The 13,753-nt window shown below is 43.2% G+C and overlaps 1 protein-coding gene across 2 annotated transcripts in view; it reads right to left on the minus strand.

Annotated features, from left to right (window-relative positions):
• Positions 1-13,753, minus strand: part of ccser1 (coiled-coil serine-rich protein 1) — a 1,096,421-nt gene that overhangs the window by 1,019,865 nt on the left and 62,803 nt on the right. The gene's annotated exons all lie outside the window — the stretch shown is intronic.

Consider the following 13,753-nt stretch of genomic DNA (forward strand, 5'->3'; position numbering starts at 1 on the left):
TACTGTTAATCAGATTATAAAAATTCACTGCCTTAATATATCAATGTAAACAAACTAAAAAATGTTTTCTTCACATTTACTCTTCTGAACACACAAACTAAAATTAATTCTGAGTTTTTTTAGATATTGCTTACTATTGGAATATTAAAGCACAGAAACAGGCTCTCAGGCCCTTCTCGTCTGTGCCAAACTATTTTTCTCTCTAGTCCCACTGATCTGCACCCAGTCCATATCTCTCCATATACCACCCATCCATCTACCTGTCCAAATTTTCAGTGAATGTTAAAATTAGGTCTACATTCACCACTTCAGCTGGCAACTCATTCCACACTCCAACCACACTGTGTGAAGACATGCCCCCTAATGTTACCCCTAACTTCTCACCTTTCACCCTTAACCTTTGTCTGCTGGTTTGTATCTCACCTACCCTTAAATCTACCTTCCCAACCTTCCTGACATCTGGTGTTCCAAGCCCCAACATCCAGTTCACAGTCCGTATCCCAAACCTGTCAACTCTGCCTCTAACTTCACACCATGGCTCACATCCCTGACAACAGAGTGGACCAAAGGCAAATTCTCAGGACTTCCAAACAATCGGATGTCAGATGACTATTAAGCAATCACTCACACATGGCATGAGGCTTGTATTCAACAGAAAATGTTGAAATATTTAAAAAATCATAAAAATGTGCAAAAGATCTGAAGACAGATCTCAGAAGCACTCCATTTCCAGGATATATTGCATTGGCAAATCAAACCTTCAGAAAATTTCAATATTCAAGTTTATACTCCTCCAATTGCATAAGAACAAGCTGATGAAACAGCATTCTCTGGTCCTCGGTACAAAACATGCAGACGCATAACATGATATAACTCATGCAGACAGACAATACATACACAGGACATCTATAAGTATATAAAAATAAATATTGTTTAGTTAAGATTAGAGTCTCAAATGGCCCTCAGGAAGAACCTGGTGGTGCTGGCCCTGATACTTCTGTATCTCTTTCCCAACAGCAGTAGTTGAAAGATGCCATGTGCAGGGTGGAAGTAGTCCTCAACAATTTTGCATGCCGGGGAATCACGTGATGGAGTAGTGGCTGGTTGGGTTGAACCAGCCCTCTCCAGAAAAAAAGAAATAAAAGTTTTGGTAAAGACAAGACTCAATGGATACAAAACTCAAAAAATAGAAGATAAAGTTACAGAGAAGAACAAGAAGATGGCACCCAAGAAAAAAAAAGTAAGAACAACCGGAAAAAAAAAGAAGAAAAATCACCAGAGAAGAAAGAAGAAGGCCTTACCCACATGAAGGACCAGGGAGCTATGGTGGTGAAGAGCAGCCGATCTCCGAGATTGGTGAGTGCCCTGCAAAGTCACGATCTCCCGACCGGTGGACTCCAAAAATGGCTCTCAGAGCCAAACAAAAGTGCGCAATCAAAGGAAAAAAATGAACACCGACAGGAGGGGGGCTCAGCCAAGGAGTGGGCAGGTACAACACGAACAGTTGAGGGACGCCCGGCATCAGGGCGCTCAGCTGGAGGATTAAAAATGGAGAGGAAAGGAGTGAGGAGCCAGACGAAGAAGAATGACAGCGGGGTAACAGACAAGAGAATAAACAGAAGGAGGCCAGACAGACAGACAACCCACGAAAGGAAGACCAACAGCAAGAGGCCCAGCAAGAGGAGGCCAGAAAAAGACATAAAAGTAATTCATCAGGAAAAACAGAAGAGACACAGATACAAAGAAGAAAACATAAGCACAGGTACATACACAGAAGAAGAGGAAATAGATGACCAAGAAAAATGAAAAGAGCAGAAGACAAATGCAAAGTTTAGAACTGGTCATGACAGAAATAGGGAAAAGAGTAGAAAATGTGGAGGAGCAGGAAACGGCTGTAGAATTGGAAGTAAATGATTTAAGAGAAAAATTGGAAGTGACAAAAAAAATTAAAGAGACACAAGAGTTGTTATCTCAGAAAATTGATGTTTTGGAAAACTATAGTAGGCGAAACAACATAAAATAGTGGGCCTGAAGGAGGATGAAGGCGGCGCAGACATGAAGGAATTTATAAAAGGATGGATCCCGAAGGTTTTGGGAATGACAGAATTACATGCAGAAATGGGAATAGAAAGGGTACACAGAGCACTAATACCGAAACCGGAGATACATCAAAAACCAAGATCCAGCTTAGTAAAATTTTTAAGATATACAACAAAAGAAAATATATTGGAACGGGCAAGGAACAAAGTTAGAGAAGATAATAAGCCATTGGGATATAAAGTACAAAAAATATCTTTTTACCCAGACATAAGTTTTGAACTCTTAAAGAAGAGGAAGGAATTTAATACGGCGAAAACAATTTTATGGAAAAAAGGTGATAAATTCGTGTAAAGACATCCAGCCGTACTTAAAGTATTTATACCTGGGGAGCAAAACAATTTGCAGAACATTTGCAGGACAGAAGAAGAGATGAAACAAGAAAGAAGACCAGTGATAGAGTATATATAAAGATGTAAAATAATGTATATATAAAGAACTAAAGATGGAAAAAAGAAGGGAAGGAAGGAAGAAGGGGGAAAAAAGTTTTGTTACATGTATTTAAAATAAATGGTTTCTGGAGGGGGCTGGAGGGGGAGGGGGGAGAGAATAACCGTCACTGTGAAATCAGTTGATGCTTGCGAGCAAGATCACAAACCAAATGGAGAGGGGAGTTATGGTTACCCGGCAAGGGATAATTCAGACAAGGGGGGTTCATTGGAGTTAAGGTGTTATTGGGTGTGGGAATTGTTGGAGTATTTTATGTTTTAAATGTGTTATCATACATTGAATTTAAAAAGGGAAAACTAAAAGATAAAAAGGGGGAAAAGGGGGATGGAAGTGGCTAGGAAGCGGAAAAGAGGTGTAAACAAGATACAAGATGGCCATGTTGAACTATATGATGATAAACATTAATGGAATACATAACCAAATTAAAAGGAAAAGGCTACTAAATTTACTGAAAAAAGAAAAAAATCGATATAGCATTTGTGCAGGAAACCCATCTAACTGAAGTGAAACATAAATTAAAGAGAGACTGGGTAGGGCACATAGTGACAGCATCATATAATTCAAAAGCTAGAGGTGTAGCCATATTAGTTAACAAAAATTACCAATTAAGATAGAGGAGGAAATAATAGATCCAGCAGGGAGGTAAGTAATGATAAAGTGTCAGATATACTCAGAATTTTGGAATTTGCTCAATATATATGCACCTAATGAGGAGGATCAAAAGTTTATGCAGGATATTTTTTTGAAGATTGCAGAACACACAAGGAAATATATTGATAGGAGGGGATTTTAACCTTAATTTGGATCCATTGTTGGATAAAACTGGACAAGAGACAAGAAAAAAAGAATAAAGTAGACAAATTTATGGTTCAATCAATGCAGAAAATGAAACTTATGGATATATGGAGGAGACATCATCCAAAAGAGAAGGAATATTCATTATTCAAGTAGGCATAAAACATACTCAAGGATTGATATTTTTTTTTGTCGGCCCATATTCAAGGAAGAGTTAGGAAAACTGACTATAAAGCTAGATTACTATCTGATCATTCATTCACCCCCTGTTATTAGCTTAAGAACTGGAGGACATCCCACCAAGAACATATAGATGGAGGTTAAACTCCATGCTACTTAAAAGGCAGGAATTTAGAGAGTTTATTGAACGCCAAATTAAAATATATTTTGAAATAAACACAGAATCGGTGAAAGATCAATTTATACTATGGGACGCAATGAAAGCCATCATTAGAGGACAGATAATAAGTTATGTAACTAAGATGAAAAAGGATTACAATCGGGAAATAGCTGGAAAGGGAGATAGCATGTATAGAAAAGGAACTAGTGAAAAGGGACAATATAAAGAAAAAGAAAGAATTGACAGATAAAAAAATAAAATATGAAACATTACAAGCGTACAAGGTGGAGAAGAACAATGAAAACAAAGCAAAAGTATTACGAATTGTAAACAAAGATAAAGAATGAAGCATGGGAAAAATTATATTCTGTAACTATGAAGAATACAATAAACACAAGGTTACGCATGATACAGTATAATTGGTTACACAGGTTATATATCACTCCTCAAAAATTAAAAGAATGGGATCCAACATTATCAGATAGGTGTTTTCACTGTAAGAAGGAAATGGGAACAACAATACATGCATTTTGGGCATGGACAAAAGTGAATACGTTTTGGGAAAACTAAATCAGATAATAAATAAAAATCACAAAAAATAACATACCAAAAAATCCAGAGATCTTCCTTTTAAGTAACATAAGAAATAAAGAATTAGGCCTCAAATTGGATAAAGCACAAAAAAGATTTATTATGATAGCCTTAGCAGTAGCAAAAAAAATGTATAATGCCACTTGGAAAATGGAAAAGAGCCTGAGAATACAGCAATAGTACATGGAAATGAATAAATGTATTCCATTGTAAAAAATAACATATAATTTAAAAAATAAAGTCACATTGTTCAAACAAATTTGGGAACCATACATGGAACATAACAGAGAGAGCTTGCCTTGGACTTCCATACCCTAAAATGATAAGAAGACAAAACTATTTGATTTAATGTATAAAAGTAGATGACACATTTTTCTGGTTTGTTTTTCCTTTGTGTGAAGACATTGTTTTATGGTTTTATTGTATTGTATATGTTGAATATTACTAGTTTTGGAAGGGGATGGAAAGGGAGGAGGAAGGGAAGGGAGGGGAAATGCCATTGTGTATATTTAATGAGAAATATTTTGGTTGTTATGGTTCACAGTGTGAAAAATAAAAAAAACAATTTTGCATGCCCTCTTCTGACAACGATCCCCATAGATCACATCAAATGGGGGGGGGGGGGGGAGTGGGGGGAGGGAGACTCCCGTGATCCTCTCTGCCACACTTATGGTCCTGTCGAATGACCTGTGATCCAGATCTCTCCACCAAACATACCATACTGTGATGCAGCCATCCCAGAAGCTCTCAATAGAGCTCATTTTGAAGGTTGGCATGATGGTAGCCAGCAGCTTTGCCCACTTAAGTCTTCTCAGGTTGCACCTACAAGTGAGGAGATGTGTGTTCACGATGGGTCACTAGTTAAGTAAACTCCAATGAACATAGTGCAATTTAGTTGCGCATCCAAAAATGGATTGATGGGCTATTAATTTTGTGGGTTTTAATCCTGATCAAATGTTTTACATGGGGAACTTAAAATGGACAAGAAATAAGTTCTTCAGATGGCTCTTTCTCATGAATTTATTAACAGTTCTAACATTCAAATCAATGTTTTGCTTCCTACCAACTCCTTTTCATCATATTATGACCAATAGAATTTGTCACTGGAATTAAAGCAGGGTCCCATGCAGTAAGATTGCAGGGATGTTCTACGAAAATAATTTTGAAACTCAATGTACTGCTTTGTCCCAATCAAGGTGATAAATGGAACTTTGCTAATCAAATGTGAATATGTTAATCAAAAGTTTGATGTACAGTTGAGGTATCACTGCAGAGAAAATAAAGGAATGATCTTTAAAAACAAATAGTAACTTGGAAAGGTTAGCAATGCATTAGAAACCATAACAGGATTTTATCGGTCTCCTTGAATTAGATTGCTCCTTGGATTCATTTTCTTGGATCATCTGCCAGTGAAAACATTCATTTATTTTATACAGACATTTTACTTAGTTTAGATCTGTTACCATGGCAGTAACATCAAGAGCATTAGAAAACTGTCAATAACCTCCTTGTTGCTGAGACATGACGACATTTGTATTAGGAGTTTAATGAAAGTGGCTTTATTAATACAAATTTAGTGAGATGCAAGATAAAATGCAATCAGTTTCGACAGGCTGTGCAATGGGTAGAATAATAGCAGGAATGTAACACAAGACTAAAATGTTCTCTCGGAAGAAAACAACAGTGGATCAGAAGGAGCACTTAAGACTGAAATGTACACCATTCCAAGTAATTATGTGGAACGTGCACCTTTCAGATCTCCGAGATGCCACCTCACCTCTGCTTTGTTTGTGTTAGATACGACAGCCTTCCAGATTACTTCAGAGGTTTATCTCCCAGAATAAGCAGCAACTCTCCATTATACCCAACAATAAAGAAAAAGGCAGAAAGGGAAGTTGAAAGATGAAGGTAAAATGCCAGGAAAGGACAACAGTTAATAGATACAAGCATCAAAATATCCTTGGAATGCTGAACAAAAGGGGTTATTGGATGAAGGGTTTCAGTTGCCTGGCACTTGTTTCGTGAGGACTCTGGCCCGCTCGCTACTACACTCACTATGACTTCTCCCACACTTCACCCTCTACTGGATCCTCACATTCAACCATTGATTCTGCGTTCACCTGGTGCCCATCAAAGATTGAAAGCTCGCCTCCCTGAAGACTGCTGCCTCTGTGACCTCCAATACAGGTATCCACCTCAGCCCCAGCAGCCTACAGAACCAAGCCTCCATCACAAACTCTCATCCTGGACCTTTCAGCCCACAGGACCGAGCCTCCAAATCTCATCACCCTGGCACCAGTGGCCAACATGAGCTTCTGTTGCAAATTCTCACCCTGGACCCAGTTGCCCACATGACTGAGCCTTCATTGCAAACCATCACCCTGGCTGCTTTCACCCTCTCCAACTTTCCCAACCCTCCGCTTGCTGCCTTGGATACTTTCAACCCTCCACCTCCTGTTACACCATCTTCCTTCTCTCAACACCCTCCATCCCATTAACCAACATTCCAACCCCTGCCTGGTCTTTACCATCCTCTCTGACCTTCCCCCCCACCCCCCCCCCTTCCCCGCCTTGGAGATGGAACATTCTGTCCATGCACAGCAGAAGGCCAAATCTTCTCCTGTCAGCTCTGTCTCTGTGCCTACTTCTACAACCAGGATTTTCCACCCCTCTCCTGCCTTAAACTTTCTTCCACTCCACCCACTGAACACCTTGTTTTGCCCTTCTGTTCACTCTGGGCCTTTATATTTCAAACTTCCTGGGACTCTGCACCTACCTCTGCAACTGGATCCTTAGCTTCCTCAACAGAAGACCACAGTCAGAATGAAATTGGACACAATGTCTCCTCCTCACTGGCAATCAACACAGGCTCAGCTCAAGAATGCATGCTTGGCCCACTGCTCTACTTGCTCTAAACACATGACTGCGTGGCTAGTCACAATTCAAATTCCATCTACAAATTTGCCAATGTCACCTCTATCATTGAAAGGATCACAGACGGCAAAAAGGAAGCATGCAGGAGTGAGATAGATCAATTGGTTGAGTGGTGTCACAACAACCTTGCACTCAATGTTGGCAAAACTAAGGAACTGATTGAGGACTCTAGGGGGAGGAAATCAGGAAAACAAAGCAGTCCTCATCAGCTATGGAAAGGGACAAGAACTTCAAATTCCTGGGTCTCAACAACTCTAATGATCTATCCTGAGCCCTCCATGTTGATGCAATCATGAAGGCAGCTAACCAATACCTATACTCCATGAGGAGTTTGAGAAGATTTGGTGTGTCACAAAAGACTCTTGCAAATTTCTACAGGTGTACCATGGAGATCATTCTGAGTATCATATTGACATTGCATTGATATCTGGAATGAACATGCCAATGCACAGGACAAGAGAACAATACAGAGAGTTGTCATCATGGACAGACATACAAGCAAGGCAATTGAAAAGGGTGGCCACTGGGAGATCCATAGCATTATAGTGGACTAAGCTGAGGAGCTCAACGAAGCAACCCATCTCCCCACCAATCGCCCTCTTGACATCTACCCCAGTGACCACAGGAGATGCTCCACTTGCGCCCACACCTCCTCCCTCACCATCATTCAGAGCCCCAAACTGTCCTTCTGTTGCTCTCATTGTGGTTTCCTCTGCATTGGAGAGCTGGACATCGCTTTATTGAGCACATTGACTGTCTGCCGTGATGGTGTGGATCTCCCAGTAGCCACACATTTCACTTCCCCATCCCATTCCATTGGTGACATGTCTGTCCACGGTATCATGCATCGCCAGTCTGAGACCGAAGACAAATTGGAGGTATAACTCCACTTATTCTGTCTGAGCACCCTCCAAATGAATGGCATTAACTTCAACTTCTCAGCTTTATGTTAGAAACCCTCCACCTTTCCCACATCTCCTTTTGTTTCTCAGTCTCTTCCCCCCCCCAACTTTGTCTCCTTTCGCAGACCAAAAAATCAATCATTACCTTTCCTCTCTCCTGTACCCTTATATCCAATTAGCACTTTTTGTCTGTTGGTCTGTACTCCTTCCCTTTCTCCCAAGCCTTCCATGTAGACACCTGACTTTTTTTACTCATACCTTGAAGAAGTGCTCAGGCCCGCAACGCCAGTAATATATCTTTTACCTCCTGTGTATGCCGCGAGACCAGTCGAGTTCCTCCAGCATCTCTGTGCTTTTACTGCAATCACAGTGTCTCCAGACTTCCGTGTTCACAACACTCAAGATGCGTTCAAACAAGCATCAGAACTGCTTAGGCATTGAAAGCTGTGTGACAAGCGCTGGAAAATGAGATTAATACAGATGGGTGCCCACAGGTCATCATGAACATCTTGAACTGAATGGCCTATTTCCAGTTTTTTTTCAAATTTTCTACAACCCCAATCCAAACACTGGCACCTCCTGGACTACGTCCAGGTGCGAGAAAGATACAAACGAGATGTGCTCCACACCAGGGTCATGCCTAGCACGGAATGCCACACTGACCACCGGCTGGTTCGCTGCAAGCTCAACCTTCACTTCAAGCCAAAGCCCAGAAACAGTAAAGCCCCCAGAAAGAGGTTCAATGTTGGAAAGCTGCAGTCAGACGAAGTGAGAGGAAACTTCCAGGCAAACCTCAAAGCTAAGCTCGAGGATGCAATCCGCCTCACGGACTCGTCCCCTGAAACCCTCTGGGATCAGCTGAAGACTACAATACTGCAATCCACTGAAGAGGTACTGGGCTTCTCCTCCAGGAAAAACAAGCCAGGAATAACAGCCAGGAAATCCAGGAGCTGCTGGCAAAGAAGCGAGCTGCCCACCAGGCTCATCTTACAAAGCCGTCCTGTCTAGAGAAGAAACAAGCCTTCCGTCGCACATGCAGCCATCTTCAGCGCAAACTCTGGGAGATCCAAAATGAGTGGTGGACTAGCCTCGCCAAGCGAACCCAGCTCAGCGCGGACATTGGCGACTTCAGGGGTTTTTTCGAGGCTCTAAAGGCTGTGTACAGCCCCTCACCCCAAGTCCAAAGCCCGCTGCGCATCTCAGATGGCAAAGTCCTCCTTAGCGACAAGATCTTCATCCTCAACCAATGGTCAGAACACTTCCAATCTCTTTTCAGTGCCAACCGCTCAGTCCAAGATTCCGCCCTGCTCCAGCACCCTCAACAGCCCCTAAGGCTAGAGCTGGATGAGGTCCTCACCCGGGATGGAACATATAAGGTAATTGAACAACTGAAAAGTGGCAAAGCAGCAGGTATGGATGGAATCCCCCCCAGAGGTCTGGAAGGCTGGCGGCAAAACTCTGCATGCAAACTGCATGAGTTTTTCAAGCTTTGTTGGGACCAAGGAAAACTGCCTCAGGACCTTCGTGATGCCATCATCATCACCCTGTACAAAAACAAAGGCGAGAAATCAGACTGCTCAAACTACAGGGGAATCACGCTGCTCTCCATTGCAGGCAAAATCTTCGCTAGGATTCTCCTAAATAGAATAATACCTAGTGTCGCCGAGAATATTCTCCCAGAATCACAGTGCGGCTTTCGTGCAAACAGAGGAACTACTGACATGGTCTTTGCCCTCAGACAGCTCCAAGAAAAGTGCAGAGAACAAAACAAAGGACTCGACATCACCTTTGTTGACTTCACCAAAGCCTTCGACACCGTGAGCAGGAAAGGGCTATGGCAAATACTAGAGCGCCTCGGATGCCCCCCAAAGTTCCTCAACATGGTTATCCAACTGCACGAAAACCAACAAGGTCGGGTCAGATACAGCAATGAGCTCTCTGAACCCTTCTCCATTAACAATGGCGTGCAGCAAGGCTGCGTTCTCGCACCAACCCTCTTTTCAATCTTCTTCAGCATGATGCTGAAACAAGCCATGAAAGACCTCAACAATGAAGACGCTGTTTACATCCGGTACCGCACGGATGGCAGTCTCTTCAATCTGAGGCGCCTGCAAGCTCACACCAAGACACAAGAGCAACTTGTCCGTGAACTACTCTTTGCAGATGATGCCGCTTTAGTTGCCCATTCAGAGCCAGCTATTCAGTGCTTGACGTCCTGTTTTGCGGAAACTACCAAAATGTTTGGCCTGGAAGTCAGCCTGAAGAAAACTGAGGTCCTCCATCAGCCAGCTCCCCACCATGACTACCAGCCCTCCCACATCTCCATCGGGCACACAAAACTCAAAACGGTCAACCAGTTTATCTACCTCGGCTGCACCATTTCATCAGATGCAAGGATCAACAACGAGATAGACAACAGACTCGCCAAGGCAAATAGCGCCTTTGGAAGACTACACAAAAGAGTCTGGAAAAAGAACCAACTGAAAAACCTCACAAAGATAAGCGTATACAGAGCCGTTGTCATACCCACACTCCTGTTCGGCTCTGAATCATGGGTCCTCTACCGGCATCCTAGAACGCTTCCACCAGCGTTGTCTCCGCCCCATCCTCAACATTCATTGGAGTGACTTCATCCCTAACATCGAAGTACTCGAGATGGCAGAGGCCGACAGCATCGAGTCCACGCTGCTGAAGATCCAGCTGCGCTGGGTGGGTCACGTCTCCAGAATGGAGGACCATCGCCTTCCCAAGATCGTGTTATATGGCGAGCTTTCCACTGGCCACCGTGACAGAGGTGCACCAAAGAAGAGGTACAAGGACTGCCTAAAGAAATCTCTTGGTGCCTGCCACATTGACCACCGCCAGTGGGCTGATATCGCCTCAAACCGTACATCTTGGCGCCTCACAGTTCGGCGGGCAGCAACCTCCTTTGAAAAATACCACAGAGCCCACCTCTCTGACAAAAGACAAAGGAGGAAAAACCCAACACCCAACCCCAACCAACCAATTTTTCCCTGCAACTGCTGCAACCGTGTCTGCCTGTCCCGCATCGGACTTGTCAGCCACAAATGAGCCTGCAGCTGACGTGGACATTTACCCCCTCCATAAATCTTCGTCCGCGAAGCCAAGCCAAAGAGGAGAAACTCAGCAGGTCATGCAGCATCCATGGAAAGTAAAGAGTAACCAACATTTCTCCAGCCTGTTTGTGCATTGCACTCGACCCCAGCTTCTGCAGACTTTCTCGAATAACTGAAATCCCTGTTTCCATTTCTTTATCGATTCCTACTTTTCTCTTTAACACACCAGTTGTCCCTTCACCTCTCCCACCTTCTGCCCAATACCTCTTAGACCCTCCCCAGCCTCTCCCCTTTTGATGTACCTCACATCACACCTTCCTCCTTTCATCTCGCTTTAAAAGTCCTGACCCAAACCATTGACTGACCACTTCGGCCCCGAGTCCCTCCAGCTTCTCATTGTGTGCTCAACATTCCAGCATCTGCAACTTTTGTAACTAATTAAAAAGCAACAAGATACATTTATCAGAGTGGGCAAGCTTAGGTAATAACTCTTTTGGAATGATGGATGCTTTTGCACCATTTGTATTCAAAGGATTTATTTCAAAGATTACAGAAAGCTTCTTGCAGCTTTGAAAAGTATAAGATAGATTGACAAGACTGAACCAAAATCCCTTCCGTCGAATTGTAATCGGAGTCAAGCAAGATTCAGATCAAGTCTGATAACTTCTGAAAAGCTGTCAAACAAATCTTAGCAGGTAAATTGCACTGCATGCTTATGTCTGAAATAAAAACAAAATTGCTCACCAAGTCAGATGGAACCCATTTAATAAGAAACACAGTTAAAGTTTCAGTTCAATCTGTTCAGGGAAAATAAGAAAACAAATTTAGTTTCAAGAGCCTACCAAGAGATTTTTTTTCTTTGCCTTATTCATCATTCCCTCTACAATTCAAAACTACTGGTAATGGATTTGCTCACTTTTTGTTTTGCACCAGAAACATTAAAATTGTTTCTCTTTCTTCAGATGTTGCCTGATCTGCTGAGTGCTTCTAGCATTTTGTTTCAGATTTCAAAATCTGCAGTATTTTATGACACAGTTGACTCCTTTCCTTTGGCTTGGCTTCGCGGACGAAGATTTATGGAGGGGTAATGTCCACGTCAGCTGCAGGCTTGTTTGTGGCTGACAAGTCCGATGCGGGACAGGCAGATACGGTTGCAGCGGTTGCAAGGGAAAATTGGTGGGTTGGGGTTGGGTGTTGGGTTTTTCCTCCTTTGTCTTTTGTCAGTGAGGTGGGGTCTGCGGTCTTCTTCAAAGGAGGTGCTGCCTGCCGAACTTGAGGCGCCAAAATGAACGGTTTGAGGCGATATCAGCCCACTGGCGGTGGTTAATGTGGCCTACTGGCGGTGGTCAATGTGGCAGGCACCAAGAGATTTCTTTAGGCAGTCCTTGTACCTCTTCTTTGGTGCACCTCTGTCTCGGTGGCCAGTAGAAAGCTCGCCATATAACACGATCTTGGGAAGGCGATGGTCCTCCATTCTGGAGACGTGACCTACCCAGCGCAGTTGGATCTTCAGCAGCGTGGATTTGATGCTGTCGGCCTCTGCCATCTCGAGTACTTTGATGTTGGTGATGAAGTCACTCCAATGAATGTTGAGGATGGAGCGGAGACAATGCTGGTGGAAGCGTTCTAGGAGCCGTAGGTGATGCCGGTAGAGGACCCATGATTCGGAGCCGAACAGGAGTGTGGGTATGACAATGGCTCTGTATACGCTAATCTTTGTGAGGTTTTTCAGTTGGTTGTTTTTCCAGACTCTTTTGTGTAGTCTTCCAAAGGCACTATTTGCCTTGGCGAGTCTGTTGTCTATCTCGTTGGCGATCCTTGCATCCGATGAAATGGTGCAGCCGAGATAGCTAAACTGGTTGACCGTTTTGAGTTTTATGTGCCCAATGGAGATGTGGGGGGGCTGGTAGTCATGGTGGGGAGCTGGCTGATGGAGGACCTCAGTTTTCTTCAGGCTGATTTCCAGGCCAAACATTTCGGCAGTTTCCGCAAAACAGGACATCAAGCGCTGAAGAGCTGGCTCTGAATGGGCAACTAAAGCGGCATCATCTGCAAAGAGTAGTTCACGGGCTAGTTGCTCTTGTGTCTTGGTGTGAGCTTGCAGGCGCCTCAGATTGAAGAGACTGCCATCCGTGCAGTACCAGATGTAAACAGCGTCTTCATTGTTGAGGTCTTTCATGGCTTGTTTCAGCATCATGCTGAAGAAGATTGAAAAGAGGGTTGGTGCAAGAACGCAGCCTTGCTTCACGCCATTATTAATGGAGAAAGGTTCAGAGAGCTCATTGCTGTATCTGACCCAACCTTGTTGGTTTTCGTGCAGTTGGATAACCATGTTGAGGAACTTTGGGGGGCATCCGAGGCGCTCTAGTATTTGCCAAAGCCCTTTCCTACTCACGGTGTCGAAGGCTTTGGTGAAGTCAACAAAGGTGATGTAGAGTCCTTTGTTTTGTTCTCAAAGGGCAACAAATTAACTAAGTAAGTGCAACAGAGTTAGAATAGAACAGGATTGCCTGGATATTCATCCTTGGTATTTTGAACTAAAATGCAACACTGCCTGAAAATTGAAT

This window comes from Narcine bancroftii, chromosome 3 (assembly GCF_036971445.1).
Source record: "Narcine bancroftii isolate sNarBan1 chromosome 3, sNarBan1.hap1, whole genome shotgun sequence".
Lineage (NCBI taxonomy): Eukaryota > Metazoa > Chordata > Chondrichthyes > Torpediniformes > Narcinidae > Narcine > Narcine bancroftii.